General features: G+C 46.2%; 1 long non-coding RNA gene across 1 annotated transcript in view; it reads right to left on the bottom strand.

The window, feature by feature from the left end:
* Positions 1-11,892, bottom strand: part of LOC142819685 (uncharacterized) — a 36,910-nt gene extending 25,018 nt beyond the window's left edge. The window contains exon 1 of the long non-coding RNA XR_012897526.1: positions 11,542-11,892. This is a non-coding gene — a long non-coding RNA (uncharacterized LOC142819685). The remainder of the gene's footprint in view (positions 1-11,541) is intronic.
* Between the last annotated feature and the right edge of the window lie 1,530 nt (positions 11,893-13,422).

Raw genomic sequence — 13,422 nt, 5'->3', positions numbered from 1 at the left:
GTAAGCATCACACTTACCAGGTGATGCTTACCAGTAACCGGTAGTCCAGCTGGGTTGGAGCAGCCTCCTTGCCTGTGGGATCCCGGTGAGGCAGTTAATTCATTAAATACAACATTTAACTGGTTAACTAGTTAAATGGGATTTTACATCCCTAATAGCCAGTCCATGCTGAAGCCCACGTTTCTATGCCTTCACAGCTATTGTTCTCTGCACTCGCTAGAAGAAAGCCAGTCTGGGTATGTCTGCCCAGACCACAAACACAGCTTCAGCTGCTGCACAAATATACCCAAAAATGTGTTAAGAATTTTAGAGTATGTGTTGGTACACGCGTGCATTCCTTTTCCCCCCAAAATATAAAATATCGTCAAATGCTGTTAATCCGAAGCAACAAGTGAAGTCCTGTTTCAAACCAGCTTAAAATCTGAAATTGGTTCCCACTGTTGGGAACATAGGGATGAACTAAGCTCAGATTAACCAGACCCAGCTGTATCCACTTAAATGATGGATAGTCCCTTTGGTCCAGGGCTGGGCAAGAGGCTGTCAGCGGGCCGAATCCAGCCTGCTTACCACTTTGATCTGGCCTGCGGCAGCTCCTGGCTCTGCCGCGAATGCATTGTCTGGGAGTTGCCAGGAAGGCATGAGCTCTTTCAATTGCTGCTATCAGCTCCTAGCCCCACCGCTAATGCCTTGCCTGGCAGATGCCTGGAGCCGCGAGCCGGGAGCCCTTTAAATAGCAGCAATTGAAAGAGTTCCTGGCTCAGCTTCCAGGCAGTGGGGTAGCAGCAGGGCCAGGAGCTGCGAGCCCTTTGGTGGTGTCTTTAATTCCGGGCTGGGCAAGATAGAATCTGTAGGCAGGATCCAGCCTGCCAAATCGTAGCCGCCCTGCCACTTCCCAGCCCCCAGGCCAATCGAGACCTGGGGACAGGGAAGTGTGCAAAGTCTCTTCCTCCCACCAGGGGTGTGTGACACCAGAGGGAACTGCCAGCTGTTCAAAACACCTGACAGGGCAGGAGCAGGGGGCAAAGACATCACACACTACCCCACCCCCCAGGTCAATCAGGGTCTGCGGGCAGGGGGAACACACAAAGGGTGTGTCTAGACTACAGGGTTTTGTCGACAAAAGTGGACTTTTGTCGACAAAACTATACCTGCGTCCACACTACCTTTGAGTTATGTCGACATAATGTCGACAAAACTCAGCAGTTTTGTCAACGTATGTAAACTTCATTCTACAAGGAATAACGCCTTTTATCAACAGAGTTCTGTCGATAGAAGGCGTTATTGCATCTACACTGTCCTTTGCGTCCACACTGTTATGTCGACAAAGCGGCTTGCTTTGTCGACAGAACTGAATGTAGTCTAGACGCTTTTTGTTGACAGAAGCTTTTTCGACAGTATCTGTCGACAAAACTTCTGTCGACAAAACCCTGTAGTCTAGACATACCCAAAGTCTCCTGTCCCCGCCCCTGCTGCCTGAGGCCCCGCCCCAACCGGGTCAGCCCAGGACCACTTCCAAAATTCATGAAGTGGCCCCTCTTCAAAAATTATTGCCCATCCCTGCTTTGCTCAACGAGCCGCCAGATTTAAAATGAAAAGAACACTGTCTTGTATCACCACAGCATCTATCCACCAGGAATGGAGGCATGCCCTTTTACTCTGGAAGTCACTGGTTCAGTACCTGCTGCGTTTGTCAAGATGCTAGCTAGCACATCACGAACAAACTATGCAGTGAAACAAACCAGTGAAATCACGGGCAACGGTAAACAAAATGTTTCATGAGCCACACATAGAACCCCAATAGGTCACATGTGCCCCTCCGGCTGCCCACCACTGCTTTATATCCCATTAGCAGTCACAGGACTTCCACGCAATGAGAATGTGGCAATAACCAAAACTTTTATAGGCGTTTCCTGTCCAAACTGTGATATCTATTTACAGCAAGATGTGTGAATTGGGTAGTAACTGAATGTCTTTAGTATAAAGGTCATACTCTTAGTTACGAGATTACAGATCAAGTTGTGTTCTGGAAAAGAAATTGGAACAGTTATACCTTTTCTCCTTGGCTTAGCCAAAAATAAAATCAATACAGCGTCTTTTTCCTTTATCACTTTGGAAAAACATGGCTGGAATGAACACTTCACAAGTACACAGACTGTCTCAGAACTTTCAAGTCATTGGGGATTCACTAATGTGGCACCAAGAGATTTATTTTCGACATGATGGCTCATCTCAAAAAGCACTGCAATTCACAGCTGTGAGAAGTGAAATCCAGGCACAAGGATGTAGAACAGCAAACTCTGACATCTGTGAGCCAGAATAAAAAAAAAGAAAGGGAAGTGGAGGTGGAGGGGCGGAGAGGGGCAGTACAAATGATCCACATCCGATGTAAGATAGTATCACTGTTTCCCTGACCCTCGATGTTCTTTTAAGTGTCCAGAATGTTTTTTCCTTTCCAGGCAATCTAATCAATCTCTTCAGAAGCTATTATCCAGGACTGTCCGTACTTCAGCTATTTTGTCCTTTCCATTCCCAGAACTAAGTTTTCAGTTTTATTTCAAAATCTGTAAGGCTTCTGGCTGCAAAATGTTCTTGTAGTCTGTAGGAGTAAACAAACATCTTACCTTTAGCTTGCCTCTTTGGGACACCATACATACTCAGAAGATTCTCAGTAGCTCATATCACCCATGCTCCCCCAGACAGTGTGTGTGGTAACACAAAGGAGCATTTTCCATGAGGTGTCCTTCAATCTAGTATTTGCTTTACTTCTTGGCACACCAGAGCTCAGATTTAATTAACCTCCCAGGCATTTTGCAATGCCCATCTGTTGTCGCAGGCTTTGGGCAGGTACATTAGTGTTTCCAACTTTCACATTTCCATCAAGAGTATTGGGCTAATTGGTATTTATCCTAAAGCCCTAACACTCGGGCTGTGTCTATCTTGGTAAGATTTTGCACAAATACTTTTTAACGCAAGAGTTTTTCTGTTTGAGTGTTTGAGTAAGAGAGCGTCTACACTGGCATGTGCTTTTGCGCAAGAGCATCCGTGCCAGTGTAGACGCTCTCTTGCGCAAGAAAGCTCCGATGGCCATTTTAAACATCAGGCTTTCTTGTGCAAGAAATTGATGTTGCCTGTCTACACTGGCCTCTTGCACAAGAACAGTTGATTTTTCTGTGGGTCAGTGGCCCCTAATCCAAAAAAGGTTCCCTACCTCTGCTTGAGATAGTAATTTCCCATGAGATCTTTAAAAAAATCATTGTTCACTACACCGCAAGAAAAGTTTTTCATAGACGTTCGTAGCCAGTTGCAGCTGGACCCAGGAAATGCAGAAGACAAAAAAGAGAAACAAGGAGAAACCATAGTTGTGCAAACTTTATTTCTCACAGAAAGTGTGGGGAAAGGTGGGCAAAGGTCTGTGGTGTTTTAACTCACTTCACCTTGCTTGTGCCAGCAATTCTAATCAGTGGATATTCCAGATGCATTTAAAATCAGCACCAGTGCTACCTCATGTTGCTCCAGAGGCGTGTTTCTGAACATTGGACGAGGGTGCTATGAGAAGTCTGGGGTATGAGTCAGTGTGCTTTAAAATAGCAACTGATTATTAGGTAGAATTAAACAGGAAAATGAAAGATTAAAAAAAAGTGTGTGGGAAACTAGTGTGAGCATTTCTGAAGCAAGTGACAGTGTTACATCCCAAGCGCTGCGACTCCCACGTGCTCTTTAGTGTTCTGGGGAGGGGAGGAGGTCGTATGGAGCAGCCTCCCCGGCCAGGAGCACGGAGGGGGGGGGCCGGGGGCGCTGGGGGCAGCAACACTCCACCCCTGAATGCCTACAGTAGGTGTTCTGGGGACAGAGTCTGGGCGTGGCTGTGCCTGGTGGTTTGGAGAGGCAGAACCATCCCCTGCCTAACATACCGCGTGTCAATGTTGTGTGGGGTGTGGCAGCTGGTGATTTGGGGTGGGGGGGTTGTCTCAAGCAGCAGCAGACTTCTGAGGCGAGGCTGCAGGACAGTAATACGTCGTTGGCTGGGGACCCACTCGTCCATTAACACTGTCTAACAAGCTGCCTTTTTGTGAGGCGAGATTGGCTCAGTGGCAAGAAAGAGTGCTGTGCCCTGTTCCCGGGGTTTGTTACCGCTCCCACAAGAAGCTAGGAATAATTACTAAGGTAGGAATTGCCATATCAGACCCGATAGTTGTTCTGCTAAGTACATTAGTCTGTTTCTTGCCACTCCAGAGCAAATCCCTGGTCCAGCTAAGCATCTCGTCTCTGCTGGAAGACCATTGTGTGACAGAGATGCCAATTTCCTGTAATATCCTGGACAAACCTTATGAAATTAAGTTAAATTATTAAATTAAGTTTTATGGATCATTACGGGGCAGGGATTGTATGTCATTCCATGGGGGAAGGGGACCACAGCCCGTCAGGAATTAAGAGAGAGTGTGGGGCAGCAGGGAGATTAAAGCAAGTTTATTCAGGTTGTAACTCTTCTAAAGAGCTACTGCCGCCTGGAGAAAAACTAACATGTGCTGAATCAAACTAAATCCTCTGGGGAGGAACAGACAAAGGATTTTTGGATGAATAGTCTGACTTGGAGCCTTCTGTCAGATCCAGCAAACGGACAGGACGACTGGTCGAATGGGAGCCCAATCCTTAGGGAAGTTTTGGGTCTACTGAAGCCCCGTTAGACTGCATGTGCTTGTTCTGAGCTGATGTGGTGTGGAATTTATGACAACAGGAAAACCTTGGGGTGGGGTTTGAAGGACGGTGATGGGCCAAAGCCCTTGTTCGAGACAGAGGGAGAGCACTGGTAAGCTTATTTGCATGTGTACAGGTTCCTCTGTTGTTTTAAAGGGTTTTTTTTTCTGTAATGCTTTTACCTTAAGAATTAATGTGTTTGCTTAAATAGAACTATAAGAGTAGCAATTGCTACTTTACCATCTCTAAGGCCTGGTCTACTCTACAGCAGAAGATCAAATTAAGATACGCAACTCCAGTTACATTGACTATGTGATGGAGTCGACATATCGTAAATAAAGTTTCTGTGCTGTCGGAGGCTGACAGGAATTTGCCTTACTCTGCATGAGGAACAGTAGTACAGGCATCGATGGGGGCACTCTCTGAGTTCAATTTAGCATGTCTTCACTAGACCCACTAAATCAAACCTCAGAAGATCTTCTGCGTAGTGTCGACATGGCCTAGAAGGAAAAGAAACGCAGGCTTTCTTAGGTAGCCTGTCTTTGCTGGGAGACGCGTTTGTCCACCCAAGAAAGACCATGACTAAAGGGCTGGAAGTTTGAGGCTAAGTCTACACTTAAGACACTAATGCGCAGCCGTAGCAATGCTTTAAAGTGGAAGTGTGGCCACAGCACCAGCGCGGAGAGAGAGCTCTCCCAATGCTCTGTGTAAACCACCTCCACGAGGGGTGTTGTTCCCAGCACTGGAAGTCCATTTACACAAGTGCTGTGCTCAGTGGGGGGTGTTTTTTCACACCCCCTGAGTGAAAAAGTTGCAGTGTAGACATGACCTGAGAGGGGGTGTCCTTGCTGGATCACTCAGGGGAAATGCAGGGACAGTTGCCTTGAATTATGACACACACACACAACAACCGAACTGTTTAAAAATCATTAATAAGGCCCCCCAAATCATGAAACAACTTTGTTGGTTGTGTGGCAGCAGGGACGGGGGTGTGTGTGAAAAAAGAGAGCTGGCGATAACGGGGCCTTATGCTCCAATCCACCAACATTTCCCCCTTCCCCCGTGATTTTTGTTCCAGTTCAATACTAAAATTACAACAATAACATTTTGGTTCTTTTCATTTGCCTTCTGATCATTGAGACCTTAGGGTGTACTCTGGACATACTTTCCAGCTTTGCTATGCAACCCCCGAGGACTAGAAACGTATTTGTCTTTTTAAACTCAAAGCTGAGATTCTCATGAAATAACAGAACTCTGGGAGCTGCGGGCTTTAAGGTAATCACCCAGCTATCACAAGACCGAAGATACGGTATGCACGAATTCACAACGACATGTTAGTGGGAGTACTAGGATAGGAGCCAGTATCCCTTGATTCTCAGGGTACTGCTATTTTCACTAGAACAGACTGCTGTACAGATGCACCAGCTCTTTTTCCCTTTGTTTCTTTGGTGCAAGCATTAAAGGAAAGCTCAGAAGCAATAGCCTCTATATCTCCTTCTGGACTCACTTTCATACTTCCCCTGTTACATAAATAATCTTGTAAGTGATATCAAACATTTCCCAAAAACATACGTCAAAAGCATGCAGCATTTGAGAGCCTCTGCCCAAACAGACTCTCCCCCTCTCCCTATCTCAGTGAATGCTCAGGCAGCCTCGTCATTTCGATAATTAGAGGTGCCAGATGGCCATAAATATGCTCAGGATCCTCCTTATCCAGCTCCCTTCTCTCTGGTCCCCACTTCGCTGTACCCTGTAGCGTGCACCTGGCCTGTTCCAATTCTGCCAACGTCGTCCCCTCTCCTCTTTTGATCTAAATTGCTTCTTCTTTTTTTTTTTTTCAGTGCAGATGTCAAGGGAAGCTCTCCGGGGCTGTGCTTTGTGCCAAGGAGTATTCTCTAAGGATCCTCATTATGATCAAATAATTAATAATATGTTGCCCTACCTGGAGCTCTTTTGAGGCAAAGATCTCAGAACTCTGTGCCTCAAAAGGAGGGTAAATGTCATTATCCCCACTGTGCAAGGGTGAAATCCGTCTCTCTGTACAAAGAATCAGGAGAATGCTACACACCATGTGAGTCCTATTTTGAGGACTTAGGTCTCATGCTGGCCACTCTCGTGGGGTGATTTTCACCCAGAATAAATATGACTCATTCAAGATCATGCCAAGGGAGTTCCTATAGTCCTGTGCTCTAACCACAACACTGTTTTGTCTCCTCTATCAGGGAATACTATTTTTGTCCTAGAAGTTAATTATAGTCACTGTATTCCAACCCTTCCACAGTTAGTCGTAGGCCGTGTTTTCACTCCGCGGAAGATCAGTGCTGTCACGATCAATCGTCCGAAGTTCGATTTAGCAGGTCTAGTAAAGACTTGCTAAATCAAACTCAGAGGTCACGCCTATCGGCGGCTGGTACTACAGCTTCTGTGAGAAGGAAGGGAAGCCGCCTCCTGCTGTGGGCATGGTGGGAAAACTCAAATCAAAGTATATCGGCTCCAGCTAGGTAATTAACGTAGCTGAAGTTGCGTATCTTGATTTAACCTTCCCCTTTATTGTAGATCTGGCCTTAGTTCCCGTGGGTGAATGTCACTATTACTGGGATGTTTACTGGTCGATGTATCACATTCAGGACCTGTCAGGCATGTTTATACAGCAACTAGACACACACGGGTGGCCCTAGCTAGATGACTTGGTCTTGTGCGGTTTGGGCCATGATGATCTTTCATTGCTGTATAGACTTCCAGACTTCTGCTAACGGCTGGGCTCTAAGTCCTGCAGGGTAGAAAGCTTATTGATCAAATTCCAGTAAGTGAGAGCCCTAACTGAATAATAGAAATAGGCCATTTTCGCGATCGGGGCTTTTTTGCGGAAAACAAATCTCAGCTGTCTACACTGGCCCTTTTGTGCAAAATTTTTGCGCAAAAGGGATTTTTGCCCGAACGGGAGCAGCATAGTATTTCAGCAAAAAGCACTGATTTCTTACAGTAGGAAGCCAGAGCTTTTGTGGAAATTCAAGCGGCCAGTGTAGACAGCTGGCAAGTTTTTCCGGAAAAGCGGCTGATTTTCCGGAAAAACTGGCCAGTCTAGACACAGCTGCCCAGTTCTTTCAATCTTTCCTCAGTCACAGGTCATATTTTCTAATTCTCTTATCACTTTTGTTGCTTTCCACTGGACTCTCTGATTTGTCTACACATTTCTTGGAGTGTGGTGCCCCAAACTGTAGACAGTCCTCCAAAGATCTTGCAGCTTCTCCAACGTTTAACTAAATAGATATGAACCTCTGTGTTGGAACCATGCTGGAGCATTTCCCGCGATCCTCTGAATTCAAGAGCCTTTTATTTTTACGATTACAATATTTTCTGTTACTAGTGGAAACATTTCATGCTTGCTAAGCAAGTCAGAAGAGGAAGTAAGATTGGTGAGAGGGTGTTTAAGCTGTTTAAAAAGGGAAGTTGCTTTCAATAAATCTTAAAATATACCCAATTACTTTTTAAAAAAAGAAATTGAGAGGAATAAAAGAAGGTCACAAGCTGTTTTTGGTGATTCATTTCTGGTAAGGAAAGCCACCCAAAGCAAAAATTCCAGATCCCTGCAGCACTCCAAAGGGTTAACTTTAAAGGATGATACATGTTTTCGCAGATGATGAATATATTAAGTTGACTTACTCATGTTTTATATAACAAGATATAATCCACTGTATACTACTAAGCCAACAAATCAGGACTCTAACCAGTGTTCCAAGTGGCTTAAAAGTAGTGTAGACCCTTGATCTCAGAAAGATTCAGTAGAGTTAAAAAACAATGAACCGTCTAGCAGCACCTAAAAGAAACATGTAGGCTATGTCTACACTCGCGGCTTCTTCCGTGAGAAATATGCAAATAAGGCTAAGCGTGGAATATCGCTGAACTTCATTTGCATACCTAATGAGCCGCCATTTTTGCAGAAGAGGCTCTTGCGCCAGAAGGAGCTGTCTACACTGCCCCTTCTTGCAGAATAAAACCCCTCTTGTGCATGCCGTTATTCCTGAAAATAATTGGCGTAACGGCAGTGCAGACAGCTCCTTCTGGCACAAGAGGCTCTTCTGCAAAAATGGCAGTTCACTAGGTATGCAAATGAGGCTCGACGATATTCCACGCTTAGTCTCATTTGCATACTTCTGGTGCAAGAAGCCGTGAGTGTAGACATAGCCTTTGGGTACTTGAAAGCTGTTATCATGTCCCCTCCCAGTCTTCTGTTTTCCAGACTAAACATACCCAGTTCTTTCAGTCTTCCCTCCTAGGTCATGCTTTCTAGGCCTTTAATGATTCTTGTTGCTCTTCTCCAATTTCTCCACATCTGAACTGGACACAATACTCCAGTTGAGGCCTAATCAGCGAAGAGCAGAGCAGAAGAATGACTTCTTGTGTCTTGCCCACAACACTCCTGTGCATGCATCGCAGAGTCATGTTTGCTTGTCTTGCAACAGTGACGCACTGTTGACTCATAGTTAGCATGTGGTCCACTATGACCCCTAGATCCCGTTCTGTGGTGTTCCTTCCTAGATAGTCACTTTCTTTCATTAGTAGTCTTTTGCCTGATAGAGGCGCTACACTGAAAAGCTGTTGGCAGCTGGGAGATACACTGGATTAGATCTCAGGAATATGAGTTCAACTCTTGGCTCCGCTACTAACTCCCTGTGCGACTCTGGACAAGTCACTTGCTATGTAATGTTGAGGCAATCAGTTTTCACTGTACTTCGGATTTCCAGTCTGCAACAGACCATTCTACTGCTTTACTTCCAGAGTGCTGTGGAGGTTAATAAACAGCTGATCAGCTGTTTGTCAGCTCAGCGCAGCAGCCATGTAAATTTAAATGAAGCCGCGATTATTTAAATCGCGGCTTCATTTCCCTTTGCCGAACAATCAAATCTACATGGCTCCGTCGACAGAGCCACGTAGTTTAGACGTACCCTTAGGGTGTGTCTAAACTGCAAGCTGTGGAGAAAGCAGATGGCAGAGGGGGGAATGGCTTCATGTGCTTGCGCCCAAGGAGACAGATTAATTGCCCTAATGATGCACAATGAATATGGAGTTAAAAGGTTGTTTTGATGGATGTAGAAAATAAACACAGAGGTCCTCTGGTTTAGGGAGCATTCTCAGCCTATTTATGCATATGAGCTCATAAACTCTTGTGTTTAGAAATCACTATGAACCTCAAAGAACTAGGAGGTTCTTCTCCCCAGGCATTTTAGATGTCATGGATTTCAAGATTCCCCTCAACTCAGCTCCAGTCAAAGGGAGACACCTCCCAGATATCCTCCCTCTAAGAAACCCTTTTGTGTATCAGTAAATTCACTAGCAATACTATTGCCAATCTGGGTCAGGAAGGAGCAGGAAGAGACACACCAATTTTTGCCTCACTGGGGGAAGCTAGATTACAAAGCTGTCTGGAACTGGGGAGGAGACAGGACCAGATTTCAGGAAATAAGAGCTCAATTCCCGGCTCTGCTACTGACTCCATTGTGCAGCCTTGGTCAAGTCACTCGTGTTCTGCGTCTCAGAGTCTCTTCTGTAAAATGGTGATAACCGGGGCGACTGGTGAGGAAGGACATGAGGGGGCATGGCTGGTGGGTGACCCCATGATTTAGGAAAGAAAGCCCTCCCCAGCCCCGCCCATTCCATGTTCACCAGAGACAGCCTCCCCTCCACTGTGGCTGCTCCTGTCCCATGCCCAGCCCCCTCCCAGTATGGCCACTGGCCCTTTCCCCCTCCCTGTCCCAGGGTGGTGCCCCCGGCCTGCCCCAGCCCTGGAGCGCCAGAGAGCCGACAGGCATGGCATGGAGAGGTTGGGTGCTCTAGCAAGGTGCTCCCACCCAATCTGAGCTGCCAGCCCTGGTGCTGGACCTCCAGAGTGGTCCCAGTGCTGGTAGGACAGGTGGCACGACACAGCCCCCAGCCTGCCTGCCCCAGACTCTGGCGTCGCAACAGCAGCCTGAGGGAGGGGGTCTGGGACTCCAGTGGAGCGTGGGTGGGGCCGGGTGAGGCAGTTTGAGAAGGCATTGCCTTCCCTCACCTATGTCACCTGCTGTCCATGTGTGGGGGACACTGGCCATGTGACTCCTCCCCACGCCCAGTCCGGGGGAAGTTCCAGGACAACCCTCCCTCCCCACTCCTGCTCTGCCCTCTTCCCCACCCTTGCTAAGTCCCATCCTGCCTCTTCTCTCCAGCCCCCTCCTAATGACGCCACTCAGGGAATTAGTGGGGTCAGCAAAGAGCAACACAACGGGCGTTTGCATCTCTTCTCTTACAAAAAGAGCCAAGAGAGCTCGATGACCTCAAGTGTTGAGCACCTTCCTTTTTTTAATCTCAGCCACCTCCAAAAGCACGGCACCTGCTGCCGTCACAAGAGGATGGTGAAGTAATACTGATCAAGACCACTAGTGGCGGCAACGTGGGCTTTTCTTAATAGTCTCAGGCTTTGTCTTCACTCTGTGGAAGATTGAAGCTGCCGTGATCGATCTTTTGAAGTTTGATTTAGCAAGTCTAGTTAAGACTCACTAAATCAAACTCAGATGGTGCCTCTACTGGTGACCAGTACTCCTGCTCTTACAAGGAGTAAGAGAAGCTGACGGGAGCATTTGCTCCCATTGGTCACCCACTGTGGGGACAGCTTCAAGCTCGGTTTAAGGTAAGCTGACTCCAGCTACATCATCTACGTAGCTGGAGTTATGAACCTTAAGCTGAGCTTCCAGGTCTAATGTAGACCTAGCCTCATATTCATGTAGACTCCTGGCCTGACCCCATGTAGCTTGTGAGGTCTAATGTGCTCACAGAATAAGGTGATAAGATTTAAAAATATATATACATGACCTTTTATGCCGTCTTCGGGTGGAAGAAATAAGCCCATTCCCTGAAACATGGAGACTGGCCACTTTCCTGAGGATCATCACCCACTTTCAATGCATTCGCATTTTCTCTTTTAAACAGTTATGATCGATATTTGGCACCACTAGTTGCATCTGTTGAAATCCAGTCTCTTAAAGTACAATATGCACCATCTCCCCCCGGCAGTCCCAGTCAATGCTAGCACTTGTGCACTGTTCAGGATCATATTTTCAGGCACTAATTACTGCCGCTCCGAATAATCATCCTCTGTCCGGGCATGACGCGCCTATGAATCCTTTATTCTTACCACAGAGCCATGGAACGTCTCCTTCTCTTTATCAGCCTGAAGGGAAGGGTTTCCAGAAATACACAACTCTTTTGGGAGCAGGCCAAAAGCATTAATACGCCTAACTCCGAAGCCACTCACGTCACAAAGGTCGGGCCACCAGCGTTTAGAACTCTGACTTGTATGACCCCTCCCATGCACTCAGGAAATTCAGGAAGGGCAAAGAAATTTCATTCGGTTTCCTTTGAGTCGGGAGATTTGGAAAGGCAAAACACAGCATTGTTTGGTTTTCATGTGATCAAAAATTAATAGAGTGGAAGACTCTATATAGGGTTTTGAGTTAAATCGTTTGTAGAAGCACTCGAGAGACTCTGCATGTCCAAAAGTAGATGATAAGGTTTCCTGTGCTGTGCCCTGTTGGTATAAATATTTTCCAAGATAGAATAACCGACAGCAGTAGTTCTTAACCTTTTCTCTTCCAGGACACTCTGGCTACACCTAGACTACATCCCTCTGTTGACAGAGGGATGCAAATGAAGCACATCGAAATTGCTAATGAAGTCGAGACTTAAATATCCCGCACTTCATTAGCATAAACATGGTCGCCGCTTTTTTTCGACACGGAGTTTTGTCGACAAAAAACAGCAGTCTAGACGCAGATCTGTCGACAATTAAACTCTTTTTCGACATATCCTATATTCCTCAAAAAATGAGACTGCCGTGTTTTGTCGACAAAAAAAGCGGCAGCCATGTTTATGCTAATGAAGCACGGGATATTTAAATACCGGCTTTGTTAGCAATTTCAATGTGCTTCTAGACGCAGCCCCTGTGGCAACAGAAGCGTCCCAATTCCCCCATCTATCCATAAAGCAATATAGAGTGGTCACGACAGCCCATTAATGACTCTCAGAACAGCATTTCTGATCACCCAGGATGAGCCTTAAACAAAAATTAGCATCTTCAATGTACTTTTTAAATGGACCACTCCCCCTAGGGATTCTTTAGCCATCCCTGCAGGAGGGGTGAAGAATCACTCTAATTTTATAGACAGGGAAACTGAGGCACAGGGATTAAACTCTCATGCCAAAAGGTACAGAAGAAGTCGGATGTGGTTAGAATTTAAGAACTCCAGGCAAGAGCTGTGGAAATAATGGATTTTTCAGTTCTCTGGCAGCTCCAAAAAATAAGGGGAAAAAATCCCACTTTTTATCAGATTGACCCTATAATTTAATGTTTCTGAATTTTTGACAAATTGAAATTCAAAACCCTTTCCTTTTGGGTCAAATGAAATGTTTCATTTTGATTTTAGCCTCCCCCCCCAAAAAAAAATTGTAAAACTAAAAATAACGTTGAAACATAAAGTAATTTAGAATTGAAACACCAACACGTTTCATTGCAAAAATGATGCTGAAAAAGCACATGGCCTCTGCAGCCAGCTTCTCCGAGTGGTGTGGAAGGCAGGGAGCCCGCCTGCGGGACCTGTTGGGCTGCTAGCCTCTGCCCCCAACCCCCAGCTCCCCCTACCTCTACCTCACACAACCCAAACCCTCTGCACCCCCGTCCCTGCCCCCTTCCAGACA

This window comes from Pelodiscus sinensis, chromosome 24, assembly GCF_049634645.1.
Source record: "Pelodiscus sinensis isolate JC-2024 chromosome 24, ASM4963464v1, whole genome shotgun sequence".
Lineage (NCBI taxonomy): Eukaryota > Metazoa > Chordata > Testudines > Trionychidae > Pelodiscus > Pelodiscus sinensis.
Note: the sequence above shows the minus strand (reverse complement) of the source record. Positions and strands in the feature narration are given on the sequence as shown.